Genomic DNA, 8,154 nt, shown 5'->3' with positions numbered 1-8,154 from the left:
GATATGCGGTGACACACAGACAAATCTTTTGCTAATCAGACCCACGACTTTTGACACTCATACATAAAGATTTATGATAGTCATCGTGCTGCATGTAGTTCGGGTTCATTAAAAGTAAGAATGATTAATAAATCCATATAAAATAGTTCCTTAAAAGTGACGTCGGGTCTTCAGTTTTGCACTCAGGCACGCTTTGCACTTACAAGTGTACCAAAGGTCAACCGAAACAAGCTCTTGCACACCTCTGCCAACCAGGCCAGGGTCTGCCAACTACACTGCGCCTGGGCCCGCTTTGAAGAACTCCCACTTGTCATTCATATATATATATATATATATATATATATATATATATATATATATATATATATATATATATATATACACACACACAGTTTAAGTCAGAAATTTTAGCCCCCCTTTGAATTTGAGCAAGGAAATTTTCACAGTATGTCTGATTATATTTTTTTCTTCTGGAGAAAGTCTTATTTGTTTTATTTCGGCTAGAATAAAATCAGTTTTAAATTTTTTAAAAGCCATTTCAACGACAAATTATTTGTCCCCTCAAACTTTTTTTTTTTCTCGATAATCTACAGAACAAACCATCATTATACAATAACCTGCCCAATTACCCTAACCTGCCTAGTTAACCTAATTAACCTAGTTAAGCCTTTAAATGTCACTTTAAGCTGTATAGAAGTGTCTTGAAAAATATCTAGTCAAATACTATTTACTGTCATCATGGCAAAGATGAAATAAATCAGTTATTAGAAATGAGTTATTAAAACTATTATGTTTAGAAATGTGTTGAAAAAAAATCTGCTCTTCAATAAACAGAAATTGGGGGAAAAAAATAAACAGAGGGGCTAATAATTTTGACTTCAAATGTACTGTAGGGTGTGGTTTAAGCTGTTTACTGTACATTTTTGTGCATGTGTGTGTGTGTGTGTCACATTTCGTACCTTGGTGACAAGCGGGACTGAATCAGAGCAAGCAGGGATACACGATGTCTGCTCATCTCCTCCGAAAACAGCTTCTGCAGACACTGTGTGATGTTCTGAATGTTTAAAATATTTTCGCGGCAGATAGACGCGAGTCACTTTCTGTATGTCCAAAACCAATGACCGCGATGCATGGACGTCTTTCCATTTCGACGCTTTGCTTTTGTGACCGTCACCCCCCTGCTGAAAAAAACAGCTTAATCCAGCCTAAGCTGGTTGGCTGGTTTTAGCTTGTTGACCAGCCTGATTTAAGAGTTTTGACCACTTTCAGGCTGGTTTCCAGCCATTTCCAGTCTGGTCTTTGCTCATCAGGCTGGAAAATGACCAGCTAAAACCAGCTTGACCAGCCTGGTTTAAGCTGGACATAGCTGGTTTTGGCTGGGCGACCAGCCTGGCTTTAGCTGATCATCTCCCAGCCTGACCAGCTAAGACCAGGCTGGATATGGCTGGAAACCAGCATGGAAGTGGCCAAAACCCCTCTAAAACCAGCCTGGTTGACCAGCTAAAACCAGCCAACCAGTCTAGGCTGGTGCTGTGTTTTTTTTTTTTTTTTTAAGTAGGGCTAGCAACGGCTGTAAACAGAACAGCAGCTTGATGACGCAAAAAGACAGTGTGAACACAATCCAACCAAGAAGGTGGCAAGGGGAGGGGGGGGGGGGGTAATCAAACTTGGGTACGGTCCAGGCAATTGAACCAAGTGTGAAAGCACAGTTTAGTGACATTGTAATTTTGCGAATTTCTATAAATTAAAGAATTGGAATGATAAAATTTTCTTGTTGGGCAAGAAAGTCTTAACCTATGTTTGGTTGCCAGTTATTGCTAGTTAATTTAACTTGTTTTGTCATATTAACTGTGAGTTGCCTTTAAGCCTGTCCAGACACACTGGCATTTTCAAAACCAATGCTTTTTTCTACGTGGGTTGACTTTTCGTCCACATGCATCTGCAGTGTCAGGTCACTGAAATCTAAACTTTCTGGTAACTTCTGCTAGAGTGAACATTTTCAGTTAATTTGGTAATATCTTGAAAGTACATCAAGGGAACATGTCTGTTTATAAACGCATATGGCTAAAAAATCAGAATTGGCCACATTTGCCTGCAGTGTTAAATACTACTCTTAGGATAACTTCGAATAGGACTAATCACTAACATTTAGGAAACTGTAGTTTGTTCCCTGCTGAAAAATCAAGCTTAAACCAGCCTGGTTTAAGAGGGGTTTTGGCCATTTCCAGGCTGGTTTCCAGCTATTTCCAGCCTGGTATTAGCTGTTCAGGCTGGAAAATGACCAGCCAAATCCAGCTAAAACCAACCTGATCAGCCTGGTTTAAGCTGGATATAGCTGGTTTTGACTGGACTCCCAGCTTGGCTAGGCTGGTCAAGCTGGTTTTAGCTGGTCATCTCCCAGCCTGACCAGCTAAAACCAGGCTGGAAATGGCTGGAAACCAGCCTCAAAGTGGCCAAAACCCCTCTAAAACCAGCCTGGTCGACCAGCTAAAACCAGCTGACAAGCCTAGGCTGGTTTAAGCTGGATTTTTCAGCAGGGTTCTCTAGTTTCCATTTCCAATGTGCGCTTTTATCCTAATAAAACTGGATTAATATCTCACACAGCTTGAGTATAAACTTGGCTGAACTGAAACATTTTGAAGGGATTGCATGCATATTTTAGCACGAGTGTGAGGGTGTGTGTGTGTGTAGCAGTGATATGGCAGTGAGCTTGTGATTGTGCCCTTTCAAGCTGCATGGGACCGATTTGCTCAGGAGACACCGACGCTTCACCGTAGCAACAGTGCAGGCGACTGCAGTACACAATGACTCAGAGCAGCTTTAATTCTTCAACCCCACACACACACACACTGAATATCACCTACACCACTGAATCCTCATCAACACCCAGACCAGATCATTTATTATACAGTGACATGATTTCCTAACATAGTTTATCTACATGCTTTTAACTCTTCCCTTCCAACATAAATGGCAGATATGCTCCTGTTGTTAGTCAAAACCTAGCAATACGCTTGTCTAATTTAAGGCAAAGTAATGGAAACGCCTCACTGAATGGGAGATGGAAACTTAGCTATGCATAATACGTTTATGATATCACTTCCTCTATTCAGCATTACAGTAGCTGTCCTGAAGTTTGTCTTAATATTTTTAGTTAGCTGCCTGCCCTGCTAACGTTTAAAGGCAGTGGGTGGAACTGCAGCCCTACCCAATCATGCATTTCAGGGGTTCAATAGTGAACTGCGGTGTCATGGGCTGTTTCTCAATATGCGTTCTTCAGCGGTCTTGCGTCCTCGTGTTCTCGTGAAACGTCATCATCAGCTGCCTAAGTTCAGTGCCAATACTCAAGACCGCAAGTACGGAGGACGCGTGAAACTTCCCGGATGTGTTCTTGATATCGAGGACGCACTAATGCTGACTTGAGCACCGAACTTGCTCTAGAAGTCCCAGAAGTCATTGCGACTGGAGGTGGGAAGCGCTGCATTTTATTTAGATTTATTATTAAAGTTTAGAGATATCATTAATTTACCTCAGGAGTTTCCCTAAATGAAACGGTGAAAGTAAACATTAACATGGACATCTTAATAAAGGAATAAACACATTAAGGGTGTTTGTTTGCTGAAATTCGTATTAAAATCTGTTTTATTTATATTGTGCAGAGTATATTTATAATGTTTTTATGCAAAGTATATATTTTGAAAAGGGGGGAAACAATAAATCGTTGTATGAGTGCTGTAATGCTTAAATAATTTACCATTTAAAACACGTGAAGGTCACATGACCATCAGGAAGAACGCAGCATCCCATTTCTCAAAGGACGCGTTCTCTGCCCTCGTGGTCTCCTGAGTTCGTTCTTCCGAGGACACCTGGCAAGACCGCTCTCCACAAGAACGCAAGTCCGTTCTCTGCGTTCTTGGAATTGGGAAACAGCAATGTTTTGTATGCCAGCTTTCACTGAATGGATAATTCATATTGATTTTATGCAAGACAACCCCTCCCTCTTATTTGGATGAGTGGAAAAATCTATATAAAAGTCGCTTGCTCGTTACCTGTAGAGTTTTGGAACAGACAAATACATTGACTTGAATTAAACAGCAATCAATTTGGCTTTCATGAGCACAGTTATTAGACATACAATCAATATAGTGATGGCACATGTTCACATGCACATGGGATAACCTGTTGTTTGTCTTGAGTGGGAGTGAATACATCAATTCACTTGACACATTAAGGCCATTGGGCTCAATTTTCTGTTGTCCCAGGCAGGGATGTGCACAGGAAGAGCTCAAGTCTGTTTGCTTTACAAATATATTTAGCCTGTAGTTAATGTTTGTTTGCTTTTACCTATTTCTATGCACATTTTGGACTAAAAGTGCTTAATGGAAACACCAAGATCACCATAAATCTTGAAAATGTTCATAAAGAACTTAGTGTGTATACAACTGAGTAAGATAACTTTCACATCCAATGTGCATAATGTGCTAGCAAAATTCATGTGGCTCAGGTCTGATAAGCAGGAGCGGACCGCCCTAGAGCCATTATTCCATTCAGTATGTGGTCCAGATGTAAGTGTCTGGTGTGGGCCGGATCTGGGCCAGAATAAAAGCAAACTGTGGCCCAAAATAGGGTCAGTTCTGGTTCATTTGGTCTAATTCTGGCTGATATGTGATATTGCTTTGGCTTAATTGTGGCCCAGATCTGGCAAACAGGAAGGGACCGCCCAAGTGGCATCATTCCATGCGGTATGTGGGCCAGACGTAAGTGTCTGGTGTGGGCCGGATTTGAGCCACATGAATTTTGCTAGCTGGGAGGAGTGTCAAAATTGAACATAAGATAAAACAACAATATAGTAATTAATAATATATTATGATAAAACATTTTAAAGTTATTCGGCAATATTTAAACTACAGTAATTTTATTATAGATAAAAGCATTATGAGCAACTATTTTTTAAGTGATTTGTTTCCGTTCTTTTGAATAGTTTTCAAACAAAAAGTGCAACTCCTTATTTGAAACACAGTCACACATGGAAAAGGTGGATTTCTCTCCTCGAAAGCCCATACTACCTGCCGCACTCCCTCTCTTTCTCTCTCTGTTTACCGTAAGCCCTGTGGAGACTGTAAGGGAAAGAACACACCTGCTGTACTAGATACAGAAAGTGCTCTCACTCATCTCCTCTGGCACACTATTAAAGTGTACCTGCTCCCCTTCTTGTGCTCTAGGTCAAATAAGAATCATTTAGGGATGCTGCACAGCAAGCAAGACACAGCAAACTGTTCCAGAAACATCTGCTGCTATAAATAAACTCAAACCAAATGAATGAACCAAAAAATCAGTTTCCAAAATGTAAGTTTTGAACAGTCCTTTACGTGTATTTAATTGTGTTTAATGTGAAACATGGCTTTAAAAGGGTATTAATTATTATACCCAGGTAAGCAAAGTCTACTAAAGGAAGTCAATCCTTCTCATTTATGGCTCCTAAACTCTAGAATAGTCTTTTTGATATAGCCAGGGGCTCAGACAATGACGTTTTCGTTTCAAAATGCGTAAGCTTTGCTACGGTTAAGCTATCGGTCTACACTACGCCGGAGTTTTCGAGCACCGAAAACGGAGTGTTTTAAAAATGCTGGAGAGGCCGTTTTCATTCTAAACATTGCTGCTCCCTTCCAGTGTAGATATGCGAAAACGGAAAACAGGGGGGCTGCAGACATTCGCCTCTCTGATTGGAGCTTTTCCTCATTATTAAGTAGCCTACACACACAGTTCAGTCCTGCATCATCTCCTTGTATGTTCAGACTTTGCAAGTTTGATATGGAAAAGAGACTCGCGAGGACATGTCGGGTAAATCTTCAAAGGGGACAGTGTACTTTATAACCTTATTCACATCATCCTGGATATGTACGTTATTTCACTATCTTAACAATAAAATGACAACATGATATTCACCTTATTCTCCGCTGACATGCGGGCGCTGCCATTTGAATCTTTTTGGCTTGAGACTTCCGGTCTCATTCACTTCCATTCATTTTTTAGACATTACAAACTGCTTGTTACGCTGCTTGATGTTGCAATTTGTTATTTTCTTATTATATTATTCTACTTGGTCTGTATAGTCATGCAAACATTTGTTTGTAGAGCAAGTAGTTTGACCGTTTTCCGCCGTTTATTATTCCTAGTCATTTTTCCCATAGGCGACTGAATCAGAAGTTCTAAGACAATCGTGAAAACAGCCGCACTTCCGCATTTTAGAATAAGGTCAATAAGGAACTGCTATTTTCATTCTGATATTAACAATTCAACAGACAGCAGAAATGTCGAGGCGTCATGCTGCATATATAGAGCGTCATCTTCACTGTATGCATATTTATAACAAAACTGAGCCTATAACATCTCTGCCTCCTTTTATTTTTATTGAAAATACTAAAAATATCCTCTCTTTTGCTGAATATCAGTTTTAATAATCAATAATGGCCATTATAAAAGTATAACGTTTATACATTATAGGAATTAAAGGCAGATAATCAGTCAATATACAAAATGTACGTGGTTACATTAATTATGAACTTATCTTTGCGCTCAGCCAAAACACGTTACCTGAGAACAAGTCATAGATTCAAAAGACCAAAGTCAGGGAATATGTTGTTAGATATAGACAACACAATTAAATATCACGTTTAACAAATATAGTGAGATTAGATCCAGCGGTAGATTCCGGATGAACAGCCGGAGAGCACAGCTCTAATCTAGCTAGATATGCTGCAGCGCATGCAAGAGTGTGTGTGTGTGGGGTCAAGTGATGTGCGTTTTCAGTGGTGTGGTGTAGACGGAGAGCTGTTCAGAAACGCTGGGTGAAACGCTAGTGTGGACGCAAATCATTTTCATTCTAAAATGCCGTTTTAAAACTAAAACGTACCAGTGTAAAAAAGGCCCGAGAGCTGCTTAAAAATTGTATGTAACAATGAAATATGTTTGATCTTATCCCTTACATATAAAGTCGCATGCTTATATATAACTTATAATTGATTGTAACTTTAACTTGATTTGATTGTAATGGTGTGCATCTTTTCTTTTTTTTTAAGCTGCTTTGAAACAATTATTGTTAAATAATTAATTAAAAAAACACAATACAAACAAACTTGAATTTAACTAAACTGAATATGGGCCATGAAGACTGTCTCCTCTTAAAAAGACCTCAGGGGATTTCTTTAAGATGGGCTATGCAAAAAAGGTAGAAAGCCAAGCTTGAAGGACAAAGGAAAACCCCTTCTGCTGGAATATAATCTGTTCCCATTTCAGCAGACAGTTTCTCGGTAGGATCCTGGAAAGATCTCTCTAGAACGGCATTCTGGTGTGGAAAAAGCCAGCAGTCTGGGACAAACATGAGGAAGACCATCTGCTTTGAGTCAGCTATGACTCCATAATGAGATTTATAGGAGTGTGTGTGTGTGTGGTGATGATAAATGGAGTGTGTTACGGGAGCAGGTGTGAGTATTCAGACCCAGTGGAATGAATAGCCACGTAAGGAGACTCACTACAGCCAAGAACATGAGTGACTAACCTGAGTTAGGTGGAGATGTATGGTGGGAGCAAACTGCACACAAATTAACAATTATGTAACCAAACAACAGATGACAGCAAACGTAGGTTCACTGGGTTATTAGAAGCTAGTCAATAAAAAGTAAACACCTACTACACAAGCCAGAGATAGAGTGACTCCATCTGGTCACAGTGTGACAGCATTTCCCTTCAACTCCCTCACCAACATGGTGACAATCCAGCCCATCTGTGGCCACAACCTGACAGCCATAGAGACCGAGCGCTCAAGCATCATCAGCTGTAGTCAGGTCTACATTCCCTAGACAGTGTGACTATGAATTTGAGCATACTTCAGGAAAATAAAATTTTCTAAGTTAATATATTAATAAAAGTAACTTTACTTACCGTTATGACATCCAAGATGCACATGTTTTAGTTCAGATGATTTTTAATCTGAAATCATGGTCTGCGGGGAATTAAATAAAGGCCAATGGCTAAAACAACTAACAAACATGTGGCTCCTGATCAGGCCCGGATTGGCTAATCGGGAGGACCGGGAGAATTCCCGGTGGGCCGGTCCGTTTTTTGGCCGCAAGGGCCGGTGTGTCCCTAGTTCCA

At 40.0% G+C, this 8,154-nt stretch overlaps 1 protein-coding gene across 3 annotated transcripts in view; it reads right to left on the bottom strand.

Moving 5' to 3' along the window:
• The window catches only part of kcna2b (potassium voltage-gated channel, shaker-related subfamily, member 2b), a 24,178-nt gene extending 16,024 nt beyond the window's left edge, over positions 1 to 8,154 (bottom strand). The window contains exon 1 of one of the 3 annotated variants that reach the window (XR_012398361.1): positions 7,942 to 8,093. The gene's annotated coding sequence lies outside the window, so the exon portion shown is untranslated. Of the gene's footprint in view, positions 1 to 7,558; positions 7,681 to 7,941 lie in introns of those variants that run through there. The other 2 variants (XM_073938535.1, NM_001111170.2) reach the window with 2 other exon arrangements.

Source organism: Danio rerio, chromosome 23, assembly GCF_049306965.1.
Source record: "Danio rerio strain Tuebingen ecotype United States chromosome 23, GRCz12tu, whole genome shotgun sequence".
Classification (NCBI taxonomy): Eukaryota; Metazoa; Chordata; class Actinopteri; order Cypriniformes; family Danionidae; genus Danio; species Danio rerio.
This window is presented reverse-complemented; position numbering and strand designations above follow the sequence as displayed.